We start from the raw sequence: 16,107 nt of genomic DNA on the forward strand, positions 1-16,107 counted from the left end.
AAATCCATCCTACAAAGTGTCAACATTATTGCTCTTTGTTACAAAGGTGATTATCCCATCCCAATAAATACAAAGCAAATGTTATGTAGTTACATTGTTATTTTCAATGCAATTTCATGCTTGAAAGGAACTTTACCCATTTAAATTATTTAAACAATGTTCTATCATACTAATATTTACATGAAAAATAGTATCAGAAATATTTTATCTTGAATTTCACAATCGTGTAGAAGATAAATTATTAATATTAATTTTAAACAAAATATTTCACCAATAAGCATCTTATAAAAGCAAAACAAACAAAACAAAGATATCTTCTTGTCGGAGTAATAAGATTTAGAAAGATATATAAATATAGAATAAAATTAACAATTAAAAATCAGGTAAAAATGAAGTACCAGTTGGCATTTAGGTGTTCACGCTTATTAATTGGAAGCCCCGAATTGGTCTTGTTGTGAGAAATAAATCACAACTTTAAAAAACTACATAACCCTAAAATTGCACAACCCATAAATTTTGCTCAGCACAAACTATTGCCGAGTGCCAGTTTTGCTCGGCACATGAAGGTGCCGAGTGGCAATTTACTTGGCACAAGAAGGTGCCGAGTGATAGGCAATAGGTGTCGAGTTAGCTTGGCACAAGAAGAGCTCGGCACTCAAAGGCAATGCTTGGCAATCACTAGAAAGTGATAAACAATAGAAGAGGATGCCTAGTGTTCTATTTCATATACTTAATATTTTTACCACTTAAGACAGAGAGCCAAGCTAAAGTATTCAACAATAAACTTCTCAGAAAAACCAATGAATAGATGAAGAGAAATGGATTCAAGTATGCTTGCTTGCTTTCTACTCAATTTTGATTAAAAAAACATTACAAAATTTAGGAGCATTCGGCTTCAACCAGAAAATCCTAAAATGACCCTAAATTGGTAAAACTTCGAACTTCAATGAACTTTAAAACTTGCAGCTCTAATGGCTGCATACAATGGTGCCTAGAGCAATCACTACTTCAATAGGACAAATCCAACAATAACGAACTTATAGAATGAATAGAGGAAACTCGTGCAACTGAAAACACGACACAAACTTCCTTCTATCTCTGCAATGACTAATCTATTGATCAACTTATTTCTTCTTTTTCTACTCTACAACTCTTTGCTAAACTTCTTATCTGCTAAATCACTTGAATGAATCTAAAACATTCCTTTTTTCATACTTTTTCCCCTCTTTCCTGATTTCAAAAAACTCACCCACCACAGTTATTGTTTCTATCTATTCTGGAGTTCATCAAGTGGTAGGTGGGCACTTGGCTCCAGGGACAAATAGCCATTGCATTTAATATTTTAACACTACCCCTTTGTCTTGAGCCAAACAAACAAGGATCACTGCTGATCCAAATCAACTACACCAAGACTCTCTCTTAGGTGTACAAAAGTTCCAATACCTAATGGCTTAGTAAAAATGTCTGCTAGCTACTGCTTAGACTTGCAAAATTCCATCTTGATATCCCCATTCTCCACCAACTCTCTGATGAAGTGATATCTGATCTCAATATGTTTGCTTCTCCCATGGAAGACTGGATTCTTGGACAATGCAATTGATGAGATGTTGTCACAATAAATTGTGGTTCCATCCTCTTGTCTTTCATTCAAATATGTCAAGATCCTTCTTAACCAAATAGCTTGACATGTTGTTGCATTTGCTGCTATGTATTCAGCCTCTATTGTAGATTGAGCAACAATAGGTTGGTTCTTGGATGCCCATGAAATTGCACCCGATCCCATATGAAACATGTATCCAGAAGTGCTCTTCCTATCATCTAAACTTCCAGACCAATTACTATCAGTATAACCCACCAACTTGAAATTATTTGATGTAGTATACAAAATTCCAAATCCCTTGGTACCATTCACATACCTTAAGATCCTCTTTCTCGCTTGCAAATGGGAATCCTTTGGTGTTTCCATAAATCTGGAAATCAAACTTATTGCATGCATTAGGTCTGGCCGAATTGCAGTCAAATACATTAAACTTCCAACCATACTCTTGTATAGTTTTGGATCCACTCTCTTGCTAGAGTCATCCTTGCTCAACTTCAGACCTACTTCTGTTGGCATTGGGGTTGCCTTACTATTCTGCATTTTAAATCTCTCCAAGATTTGTCTTGCATATTTTTTTTGAGAGATGAAGATGCCATCATGCATTTGTTTTACTTCTATGCCTAGAAAGTATTTCAAGATACCTAGGTCTGTCATTTCAAACTCATTTTTCATAGCCTCTTTGAACTCACCAATTAGAGCCTTGTCATTTCTAGTAAAAATTAAATCATCTACATAGAAGACAACAATCAACACATTTCCATTTGATGCCTTGATGTACAGAGAAGGCTCACCATTACTTTTGTTAAAGCTATTGCTCATCAAATATGAGTCAATCCTACTATACCATGCCCTTGGAGCTTGCTTGAGCCCAAAAAGAGCTCTCTTCAATCTATATACTTTGTGTCCTTTACCTGCAACTTCATAGCCAGGTGGCTGCTCCACATAGACTTCTTCTATCAATATACCATTTAGGAAGGTGGAATTCACATCCATTTGATATACCTTCCATTTTTGATGAGTTGCAATTGCTATGATAGCATGCACAGTTTCCATTCTTGCAACTGGGGCATATGTCTCATCATAATCTCTGCCATACTGCTATTTGTAGCCCTTGACTACCAGCCTTGCCTTATGCCTATCAATCTTGCCTTCAACATTGCATTTGGTCTTGTAGACCCATTTCACTTCAGTCACTTGCTTCTTGGGAGGAAAATCAGTTAGCTCCCATGTCTCATTCCTTTCTATAGCATCTATCTCCTCATCTATGGCCTTACACCATTTCTTCTCCTTAATAGCTTTTTCAAAATATATTGGATCACTATGAGAAAATAATGCAAAATTAACACTCTCATCATAATCTTCATACCTTTCATCTTGGTATATCTCCCTAAGACTCTTGGTCTTTCTCGGTAAAAAGGAGGAGAGTGTGGGATTAGAATCTTGTTGCTACTTTGCTGACCAGCTCAGTCTTCACTAGCACTCGGCACTGACACACGGTATGCCTAGAGGAGCTCAGCAATGACTGAGGCTACTTGTCTTTTCTTCTATTTACTCCTTCTTCTTGATGTTCATTAGTATCCTCTTCATTCATAATTGGCACTTTACTTGAGGTGCTAGGTGACTCATTAGTTTGTCGATACCAAGACTAATTTTCAAGAAATTCCACATCTCTTGAGAGAATCATCTTGTTGTTCAATGGGTCATACAATCTGTATGCCTTTGATTCTGAGTTGTACCCTATGAAGATGCACTTCACACCTTTGTCATCCAATTTCTACCTTTTCTCTTTAGGCACATGTGCATATGCAACACATCCAAACACCCTTAGGTGTTCAACTTTCCATCTTCCTCATGACCATGCTTCTATTGGAATTCTATCATGAACTACCTTTGTAGGACACCTATTAATTAGGTAATCTATTGTTTCCACAACCTCTCCCCAAAATTTAGTTCGAAGATCTTTCTCTTTCATCATGCTCCTTGCCATTTCAACAATGGTCATGTTCTTTCTTTCAGCCACTCCATTCTGCTGTAGTGTATAGCTAGTTGTGAGCTCTTTCTTTATACCATGTTTCCTGCAAAAATTTACAAAAGAATTGGAGGTATCTTCCCCTCCTCTATTTGATCTTAGGACTTTGATATAGTGTCCACATTCTCTTTTAGCCTGGGCTTTAAACTCAAGAAACTTATCCAATGCTTCAGATTTATTCTTTAAGAAATAGACCCATGTCCTACGACTAAAATCATCAATAAATGTTATAAAATAAGTACTCTCCCCAATGGAAGTAACTTGCATAAGACCGACTAGGTCAATATGCACTAACTCTAATGGATATCTAGCCCTCCTAGAATTTTCAAAATTAAAGGGAAGCCTATGTTGCTTACCCAAAATACAAGCCTCACACTTGTCACATAAATTTCCTATACGTGGCAAACCTTCTACCATTCTTTTATTTGACAAAAAATTTAAACCAGCATAGCGAAGATGACCATATCTGAGGTACCATAGCCATGAGGGGTCTTCAATCACACTCCTTAGAGCTGATTGTGTGGGAGGTGCAGCACCAACTTGAGATGAGAAACATGTCTCTATCTTCAAGGTAAACATTATGTTCTTTTTCATTTGAACTTTTGCAAGTAAGTTCTTGCTCCCATCCTTTTCATGAATGACACACGTGTCATTCTCCATCAGAACATTGTGTCCATTTTGAATGAACTAACCAATGCTCATCAAATTGTGCTTCATACCAGGGGAAAAATACACATTTTGTATTTCCTTCTTCTCACCTTTCTTGGTGTGGACCATAATAGATCCTTTGCCCACTACTGGTAGGGTTTCATTGTTACCCATTTTAATCTCAGATTTGAAACTCTTTTCAATGAATGAAAACAAGGTTTCATTACCACTCATGTGGTTGCTACATCCACTATCGAGGTACCAAACCTCAAGGCTTCCTTCTTCACCAACATTACACATGATGAAGGCAATGGCATTGTTTCCACTTCCCATGTTCACATCAGTGACATTTTCTTATCTCGAGTGATCATTTTGCTTCTTCTAGCATTTACTTGCATAATGCCCATATTTATGACAGTAGTATCATTCTAAATTACTCCTATTTGAGTTGTAGTTTTTCTTACCTCCTCTTGAAGTATTTTGTGAGCTACTTGCTCCATCTGCTCTTCCTGAGCTTTCTTCTATAGCATTTCTTTTTCCTCCATTACCTCTGCCTCTGCCTCTGGAGTTTTTTCCTAAGCCATTTCTTCCTCTCCCCCTTCCCCTTCCTCTAGTATTTGACTAAGCCTTGAATGCTTTCTCTTGGGAAGAAGAAGATGCAAATCTGTTGATCCTATGCTCATGGGTTTGAAGAGTACCCATCAACTCATCCATTGTCAAAAAAATGAGGTCTTTTGCCTCTTCTATGGTTATGACCAAATTGTCATATTTATGAGATAAACTCCTCAATATCTTTTCCACTATCCTCTACTCTTGATAGTCTTCTCCATTTGACTTCAATTGATTAATCACATTGGAGGTCCTTGAACTAAAATATGCAACTGATTCATTTTTTTTCATCTGAAGGTTCTCAAACTCCCTCCTTATATTCTATAGCTTTACTGTACAGACTTTATCAGTCCCCTTGAAGTTCGTCCCAAGGATATCCCATGCTTCCTTTGCATAATTTGCTGCTGCAATTTTCGGAAATACTGTCTCTATCATTGTTGCTTCAATCAAACTTAATGCCTTTACATCTTTCCTCTTTGACTCTTTCAAATGAGTCTTTTGTGCATTTGTGAGGGCAGCATACTGAGTTGGTTCTATTACATCATTGAACCCATTTATAACAAACTCCCTTAAATCATTTGCAACCATTATGGTTTTCATCTTCTTTGCCCATGTATCATAATTTTTCCCATTAAAGAATGGTGGCTGCTGCCATATTTTTCCTGTATCTATTGCCATGTCAAATATCTCAAGAAAACAAATGTCCTAACTCACTATGAATGTGGGGCCTCAAAGCTCTGATACTATGTGAGAACTAAATCACAACTTTAAAAAACTACACAACCCTAAAACTGCACAACCCAAAAAATTTGCTCGGCACAAACTATTGCCGAGTGCTAGTTTTGCTCGGCACATGAAGGTGTTGAGTGGCAATTTGCTCGGCATGAGAAGGTGCCGAGTGATAGGTTACTCGGCACATGAAGCAGTCGAGTGACAGGTAGTAGGTGTCAAGTTAGCTCGGCACAAGAAGAGCTTGGCACTCAAAGGCAATGCTCGACAGTCACTAGAAAGTGATAAACAATAGAAAAGGATGCCGAGTGTTTTGTTTCATATACTTAATATTTTTACCACTTAAGACAGAGAGCTAAGTTGAAGTATTCAACAATAAACTTCTCAGAAAAAACCAGTGAATAGATGAAGAGAAATGGATTCAAGTATGCTTTCTTGCTTTCTATTCAACTTTGATTAAAAAAAATATTACAAAATCTAGGAGCATTCGGCTTCAACCAGAAAACCCTAAAATAACCCTAAATTGGTAAAACTTCAAACTTTAATGAACTTTAAAACTTGTAGCTCTAATGGCTGCATACAATGGTTCCTGGAGAAATCACTACTTCAACAGGACAATCCAACAATAACAAACTTACAGAATGAACAGAGGAAACTCATGCAACTGGAAACACGACACAAACTTCTTTCTGTCTTTGCAGCGATTGATCTGCTGATCAACTTCTTTCATCTTTTTCTACTCTGCAACTCTCTACTAAACTTCTTATCTACTGAATCACTTGAATGAATCTAAAACATTCCTTTTGTCATACTTTTCCCCCTCTTTCCTGATTTCAAAAAACTCACCTACCGCAGTTATTGTTTCGATCTGTTCTGGAGTCCGTCAGGTGGTAGGTGGATCTTTGGCTCCAGAAACAAATGGCCATTGCATTTAATATTCCAACACTTCTCATTTGCAAAAAAGAATCAAGCATATGAAGACGGTCATTTTTTTTATGCACGGAAGACACGAAGCAAATTAGATGTTAAATAGTGCTCCTAATGCTTCATTTCCTCACAGAAGTAGCACAAGTCTTTTTGAGTAATTTGTCTACCAATGGTGAAGTTCAACCTCATTCATGTGTTTCTCCTTCTTTTATTGCTCACACCGTCTGGTATCTACACAACAAATAATATTAATACAGTTTTAAGCTTTGTGTTGGATATCTTGAAGAAATTGTTTTGTTTTGTTTTGTTTACTTAAAAGATAATGTGAAATATTGTATGGGTGATGATTGCAGTTTGGGGGAATGAATGTCAAACGTTGAGTGGGGCATTTAGTGGGGTATGCATTGGAGCATGGATGGATGGTGATTGTGACTCCACATGTAAAAATGAAGGCCACAGATATACGTCTGGTAGGTGTCTATGGTCTTGGATTCACGGTTCCACTTGTACCTATTTTTTTGAAGGCGTATGTTGATGAATCGACATTATCTATGAGACTGAACAATCTGAGGGACTCAATAGTACCATCATTAAATATTAGTAATAATAAAGATTGTATCAGTTTATAAGAACACTTAATTTATTTAATATTTTTAAGAAGGATGTTTGAGATCTCTTAGTCTGTTTGGCTATGGGAATAGAAATATGGGAATAGGAATTGCTATTCTGGAATAGAAAATAGGGATACATATTTGATGGGGGGTTCGTAGACCTAAAAATTTATCTTTTCTAAAATAAATATAATTAGAATAGGACTTGCAATTTCAATTTAGTGCACTAAATAGAGAATTTATACTTTTAGAATTTACATATGTCTATTCCATTGGAACTGCTAAACAGACCAGAACTTAGCAATTGCATTCAGTTGTATTCTGATAGGTGTTATGAATGATTAACAACAATAATATAAATAATTATCTTGTTGTACCACAAAAGTTTGAAAATGTTTTGTTGATTAAAAAAGAAAATTATTCTAAAATAAAAACTTAGCTTTTAATATAGACGGTGCACAACATTTTATAACCGTACAGGGTGATTGCTTTTTTTTAAACCGTTGATCACTTTGCCAATTTTCAACTGCAGCCAATAATATCTATGCCACCTTCATTGTCCTAAATTTGTGTTTCATTGATTTGAGTAAATACATAGTTGCTAGTTTGATGTTTCATTCAGCCACAATTAAAGTAGGTCACAACTAATTTATCTCCCTTCGGTTTGGCTAAGGGTGGAATTAAACTAGTGATTATTGTTCTCTTCTACAACCAATCAGAATGTTTGTTTACCCATTCATTTTTTATATTCTTTATTTTAAAATTAATGAAGTTGATGAACAATTAGTAGCAGTACGTTCAGATCGTCACTTTTGCAAATTCCAAGGCAAGCAAAGATGCTAAAATCAAAATAAGTTTGTTGGGGTTAGAATTCTTGCAAAGTGACTTCATAGCTAGCATTTTTGGCAGTACCAAGATCTTGGGCCTGTCGTCATTGCGGGAAGATCAAAACAACAGCTAGCAAGTAGAGCGTTCCTCCTTCATGTAGACATGACATATAGCTGTGTGTTAAGCTTTCATAGACATATTTACAAATGTCTATGATCTTTTTCCTGCAACCACTATGGTTGTGGAGTAGTACCACTATGTCTTCATTTTTTCTAAAGTAGATATTGATTCCAACTAGAGCTTCACTATTGCATTTCTTCTTCTTGTTATATCTCTTCAATTCTGCTGATTCAAATCCTTAAACAAAATCCAGTTTGTGATCAATATTCTTACAAATATCTTATTTCATATGCTATTCAAAGGTATGAGTAATTTTTTTTGTTGTTCTTGCCTATGTGGGTTTCACATTTTCTCCCTTCACGTTTCCCGATTGTAGAACATCTACAATAGCAATAGGCTCAAAAGCCTCATCATTTTCCATTTTCCATAAACAAAATTGGGTGTTTTGTGGGCGGACATTATTTTCTCTTGATTGAAGTTGATTCGTAACAAAGTTTCAACATTTTAATTTATTTTACACATATAATATGTTCTTGCTAGATTAAATAAAAACATTGGTTGATTGGTTACTAATTTTCTTGAGAGTTTGCAGTGTATTTGAGAACAAAGTAAAACTTTTGTATACTTGCACGTAACACACTGGGGAAAGGGCATAGAAAAATTCTCTATCTTCTAAATAATATGAATTTTTTGTTTCCTTTTCAAAATTATTTTGCAATTATAGGGAAGCAAGCACAAGATTTAAGCGGGTATATTTTCAATGTTTGCAAGAAGCTTATCAAGAAAGCTCTCCATCCAAGTGGTTAGCAAAGAAGAGCTACCAGATTATAAAGAAATTCTTATTATTTTATCATTTAGAAAAATTGATTTAGTGAATCCATTTTTCAGAATTAGCTGTATGTGGGGCTATCTTAGCATGCTAGCATTTTCTAAACATATTTTTGGAAGCTCGGGAGGCTCCACAAGGTGGTCGTTTCTTGCAATTGTCAACAGAAGATTTGTATTCTTTCTAACAACCTTGAATGTATGATTTCAAGTATAAGAATTTCATTCAGAGTGTCTTCCCAGCTTTTATATAATCTTATGATGCTCCATGACCTACTTAACTATGTCCAAAATTCCTTTTATAATATTCTAATACTTGGGACTAGGTTTGTCTGAATTTATAACTTTTATATTCAAATTTTCCGCTTCCAAGAAAAATGTTTTGTAACTCATGTTGTAAGGGGCTTATTTGAGCCAAGAATAATTAGTGCATTCCAACACTTGTCATTACTAAAGAAAGAAAGCATTGTTTTTCATAAAGAGTTTTTGGATCAATTGGTAGACATTTATTCATCACCAATGAGCTAGCCTTCGTATGCCTTATAAGAACTAGATTGGTTTCCAAACTTTAAAGACTCAAAAAAGTGAAAAAAACAATAAAAGATAGCTAATACAACCTTTTAACAATGGTTATCTTGATAATATCAATAATGCATTTCATTTCAATTCTTTGTGTAGGTCTCTAATAGTCTAATATCTCCCTTGAACATCTCCCACTTCCCTAAACTTGCTATTGAGGCTTTCCTTGGTATTTATCAATAAATCTTATATTCCTTCTATTATGAAGTTTTTTTGTATGTTAGTGTACTGTTCATTTCTATTATAAGTCTTTTGGACTATGAATCAACTGTTCCAATGGTCATGTTGATGATATTTACACATTAATGAGATCAGGTGAATTTGGGTTCAAATAGGTATAGTATGTATTCAACACAAGTCCTAGCAAAAAGTATTATTTTCTATCCCAATAGCAGCAATTGACAATAAATAAATTTTAGGAGAATGTATTATTTTGTATTCCAATGGAACCAATTATTCTCCTTGCTGGCTTATGGAACCAAGTGTTGACTCATCACATACTATTGAATCATAGATACCTTGGTTATGCCTTGATATGCCTCCAGCCTTAAAGATCCAATTCATTCAACTAAAACCACCCATGCAGCTCCATGTCGGTTAGTTGAGTAACTATCTACTTCACATTGGCAAATCACTAGTTAGTTGCAACAACTATACTTTCATTCATGCCATGCAGGGCAAAAAGATGAATGTGATTACTACTTTGCCAACATATTGATACAAAATCAATCGATCTCATTAAAAGATAAATGAACCCATACTTAACTCTTTTTTATTCAGCTACAAATACTTTTAAATTTAATTCAATTCAATAATAGAAAATTGGCCAAGATTCTATCTAATATATTTTACCTAACAAAAAGCTACATTCAATAGAAAAATATCAATTTTTAGTCATTTTAGTGATGACATTTGTAACTTAGTGTCTTGTCTATGTTTCCATGCACACTAATACATCCAATTAGTGCAATTGCAATATTATTATAGATATTTAGTCTTCGGCATAAATAATTTAATCTTTCATCCTATTTTATAGTTTTCCTTAGTCTCTCTCCTTCCTCATGCCTTGTATTCCTGAACTGCATTGCTAAAAGTGTCTATTGCAAAAACTTCTATGCATGTCAAAACCACCATACCAACACTTGGCAAGAACTATGCTACACTGCAGCTCTTGTTTCAACTATTATCGACTATAATATATATATATATATATATATATATATATATATATATATATATATATATATATATATATATATATATATATATATACAATTTAATTTATCTAAGAATAGAAATGTATTATAAATTATATTTAATGTCTTTTTCACTCTTCTATATTTGATTCTTCTTCATTGTTTTATATAACCACAAGTATCAATGAAAAGTTCTTTTCTAAAGATTCATCTTTGTTGACATTATTAAAAATTCAAACTCTAATTTATGACACTATTTTCATATTTATATATTAATAGGAATTATATCTTTCATTGAATTAACTCATCCATCAGGGTTTTATGAATAAGTTGTATACCCATCACCTTGCCCAAAACTTGCAGCTCTTGGTTAATCATCTGGCTACTACTATCCCCCAAGTCTCTCTTGACCCTGGCCCTAGCCCTAGCCATAAAATAATCAAGAAAACCCCCAATCTTGAGGTTAAAATTAGTCTCATTGACTCTAACACGGACACTAGGAAGAGAAAACAAAGAGCTTGAAGAACTAGTAAACACCTTCAATTAGAGAAGTTTAAGTCCCCTCCCAAATAGGTCTTTAGCTTGAAGTCTACTGAAAGTGACATTAAACACCTTAAGAGGAAGAGACCCCACCAAGACATTGCCAAGAAGTCTGGCTCTAATCCTCCTAGCCCCTCCCATATTTCTGACACCCTTGAGGCTAACCCTTCCCTGGCTAGAAGTGGTGGTGAGGACATTACCTCCCCATGAATGACACACCTAAAGTACGGGGGGGGGGGGGGGGGGGGGGGGGGGGGGGGTGGGAAATGAAAGCATAGCCATGACCAGAGTCATTGCAAGGTTTGGCTTGACAAGCTTGACTAGTCAATGAAGGATTTGGCAAATAATCATACTGGCATCTTCCAAAGATTTGAAACCTTGGATGAGTTCTCCACAAGTGATGTATTCTGCAGCAACCACCCTTTACTTTCTATACATGAACAAGGATATGAAGGACCTGGGAAAGGAGAGTGAGACTTCCCACTCCATATATAGCTTCTTAATGGAGGACTGGATGAAGACCCTCCTGAACAAACCTGTCAAGGAGGAGGGGATGACTATGGACAAGGATGGGCCTGAGGTGAAGAGATTTGGAGATATACATGAAAGAAGATAGAGGCAATAGATCTATAGAATCTAAAACATTTGTTAGAATCTTCTTACTAGGGATTGACTGATGTGAGCATGGATGTTGTTAGACTAGGCTACTTGAGTTTGAAGCATTTTTCTATCTGTAACTAATAATGGATTCACAACACTATCTCATTATGTGATGTCACTTGAAAATATTTGAATAGAGGAGTGCAATTTGATTTCTTCATTTAGTTTGATGGATTTTCTTTCTAACTGTAGTTGGTTTTTGTGCATATTTTTGTGTGGTTTTTGACAACAATATGTATTGAGACATGAAGGCCATAAATAATTCACAAAGCAATTAAACTTACAAAATGAAAGGTGACTAGGGATGGTTATCTTATGATAGAAAATTGATTGTTATACAAGGACCCAATTTCTTTGATATATATTTGTTTATCTTGTTGTTGGTAAATAGATTGTACTTTTTAAATTAAATCTTTGAATGATCAATAATTTTGAACAATGACTGATTACAATAGTTGGGAAAATACACTAAGCAATTGATTTCCCTCTGAATTTATAGGTACAACTCCCTTGTGTTTATGATTTGCAAAAAAATTGTTTGTTCCCAATTCTAAGATGGGGTTTGTTCTTGACCAAAGAATAGGAGAGGAAAACCAAGTTAGGTCTAGATAAGAACTAACTTAGGCTAGAATTAGGATCTTAAAACCAACCAAAATTGTGAATCCACACATCTTATGAACCCGTAAAATTTAATAATGTAGTAATGAATTCTATTTATATGAATTAGATACTTCAACAAAATGCTTTTAAGTCTAAAATGCAAGGAAATAGCTTAGGAAATAATACTGGAAAGAATCTCTTTAACCTCTAACAATACTATGATTATCTTCAGTTTGTTGTATTAAAGAGGGGAACAAAGCTCTATTTGTTCATTAGCTCAATTCAAATCAAAGAGATGCTTCTAACTAAGACAAGTAATGGAACAGTAAATAATTGATACAAAACACATTCAATGTGTCTTTGTAATATGAAGTATTTCACACCAAAAATTAGTTGACCTTTCATTAATCTTTCAATCAAGTACATATAGGATTATGAGATGAACCATTACAAAAAGTAGTTAAATCAGTTCATCTTCTCAAAAATGACAAATGACAAGAAGCCAATTATCAATTACAATTTCACATCAGAATTCAAAAAGAGTAAGAGAAATATCATCTCTCTTTCCTCCCTTTTTCTAATTTCACTGTATAGGCCTTGGCAGCAATGATGATTGGAATGAGCTACTCATGTCTACTGGCATGAACGTTGGTGTATCTAATGAGTCACTTGGAGTGTTCGCTAGCCAAATCTTTGATTGTGCCGAACCTCTCTTGCATCTCCTCTATTGCTACATGTATGCATCCGCTGAGACATTGGAGATCCGACACTCTATTCTAATGGATAGTAAATTTCTCTATTAATTTATTCAAATAGCTAAAGAAAGTCTTTTGCATAACAGTGACTACTACTACTCCTTTCCCTTGTCCACTTGTTTAAGAGTCAACGTGTAGGCCTTTTAGCAACTCATAATCCTTATCGTGTCCCTCCTTAACTTTTCTCTATCTCTTATGTACTTGTTCCTCTACCACAGAGATCATGTCAGCTTTGAATTGCAAGCTCTATTGCCATTCAAATCAAGGCTCGTCTCCTATCTATAAAATATTGGCTTCAATTGTTTCATTAGCCTTCATTTGGATGATCATGCATAGGACAAAGATGCAACCTTTGCATTTTTTCATTTCTACTACTAGAGTTTCTTAATTAGTTAAGATGTTATATTTTGTTATCTCAAGCCTCAATATTGCATTATCGATTTGTTCTATAACAACATGTCCTTCAGACTTGAGTTTCTCACTCAAACTCCTACTAATTTTCCCAAAATGCTTGTCTTCCTATAGCTAGGAGATGATAACCTGATTGTCTGTAGCTATGGGATTGTTGGTAGGTGGTACCCCCGAAATGCTTGCTAATGGGGCAACTAATTTCCTGATGAAGTAGCTGAGCTCATGGATCTCTACCTTCATCCTAACTTTGGAAAGCTTAAGGCCTTCAATTTCTTCTTCTATCACTTTATTAGTTGATTTCCTTAAGCCCACTTTGGTGTCATTCCTAATCTCTCCTAGATGTAGAGACTGCAATGTGAAATTTGTTGTAGTTAGTGTTGGAAATGATATAAAAGATCATGAATGAAGAATGATGGAACTGGTAAAGAATGTTTTCAATTATTGTTTTGTCATTGATGTCAAACTTTCTACTTGTAGGAATGACAATTGCTTAAGTGAACCAAATACTATCAATTGGTTGATTGACAAGGAGGAGGCAATCAATAAGATGTAACTAGAGCACCTAGAGAAAGGTTGAAGTTATGATGTTGTAATGAAGTATAAGGATCAGCTAAGCCATTGATGAAATAGTGTATTGATGACATACTCTAAGACACAGGGAATGGACACACTAAGACACATCAAAGATGTAAGGTTTAACTAAGTCATTTGTAGAACCTAACTAAGTTCATTTGTGAGTGTTGAGAAAGCTAGTTAAAGCCGACCAAGTTCAAATTCAGTGTGTGCCGAGCAATCCTTCGGGTACTGAGTAACACAAAAGGTGTCGAGCAATCCTTCGGGTGTCGAGTAACACAGAAGGTGCCGAGAAATCCTTTAGGTGCCAAGTAACACAAAAGATGCCGAGGATCAGTAAATGTAGTAAAAGTCAAGTAACACAAAAGGTGTCGAGCATCAATAAATGTAGTAGAAGCCAAGTAACACAGAAGGTGTTGAGCATCAGTAAACCAATGATGCCGAGTTGTTGCATTATTGATAAGATAAAAAGATTTGCCAAATCAGTAATGATAAGTTTGTTACATTGAATTTTGTGAATTAGTTGGATGATAAGGATGATGAGTAGATATCATATAATTTCATGTAAACCATGCAAACCAGTTCTGAGCGAATACTGATGGACTTATCATGAAGTTTTTGGAAGAAACAATTTGGAGGGAAAATAATATCGCTCTCTCATATCAAATAAAGTTGATGAGTCGGAAGATTTGAGTGGGAAATGAAGAACATAACTTCTTTATAAGGAGTTATAGGTCAGAGATTAGAAGAGTGTGAGTGGGTTGGTCATAAGTGTGGTCATGTGAATAAGCAAAGAGAAGGCTAGTCTGAAGTGTTAAAAGGAGGACATAGTGAGGAGTAAGTACAGAGGATTAAGACTTTGAGTTGATCAAGTGACCATAGAGTGCATTGGCATAACAAGTGGAAGAACTCAAGGAGATAGATCTTGAAGGGTGAACAAGCTGTCAGCACTGCAAGGAAGAAAAGCCAAGCAAAGAAAAGAACTAAAGAGTGATCTAAAATCTACAAGGTTAGAGTTGCTATCTTTATCAAGTCAAAACCTTTCTAATACTTTCTTACCATTGTATTAGATATTGAAATCCTACAATGATAGGTTAGCTAAATAGCTAGGTGGATAAACCTCAGGAAAAGGATAGAAGATCCCTAGGAGAAGGATAAGAGATCCTCAGGAGAAGGATAGGATATCCTTAGAGAGGGATAAAAGATTCTTTTGAGAAGGTGACTATAAATCCCATGGACTTTGGTGGTCCTAATAGCTTCATGTAAATCCCTTAACAGGGTGGCATTCTAAGTTGAATGTTCATAAGTCCTCTAATAGGGCACACTCCTAATAGGGTGTAGAAATCCTTTAACAGGGTCACATCTGACAGTGTGTAAAGCCTTTAACAGGGTAGGCCTTTAATAGGGAAAACCATCAAAAGTGGTTGAAATCTATTGCGTAGTAATTTTGTGGGTATCATCCCCACCCTAGTTTTACCTTCTTATTCCTAGAGGGTTTTTGGGTCACCAAAATCCTTTGTGTTATGTGGTGATGCATGTTTACTTTTCATGATTGTTTAATGTTTAATTGCATGCATGATAATTTCAATTATATGTCATTAAGGATTTGACAAGAAAGTAAAAAGGCTAGAAAGAAAAATTTGTATTGGATATTATTGGACCTTGAATAACTGATTCAGCTCCCCTCTCAGTTATTCTAAAAGAATTCTAACAATTGGTATCAGAGCCCACTGCTGATTTGTTTCAAGGTACTAGCAATAGGAAGATCAAGATGTCCAAGAAAGAAGTTCCCAAGCTAAATAATGAAAACTTTGTTGCATGGAAAATTCTGATGAAGTTGCACCTTGGATCAATAGGTGACTATGCA

This window comes from Cupressus sempervirens, chromosome 7 (assembly GCF_028749045.1).
Source record: "Cupressus sempervirens isolate cs-2001-9-10 chromosome 7, ASM2874904v1, whole genome shotgun sequence".
Lineage (NCBI taxonomy): Eukaryota > Viridiplantae > Streptophyta > Pinopsida > Cupressales > Cupressaceae > Cupressus > Cupressus sempervirens.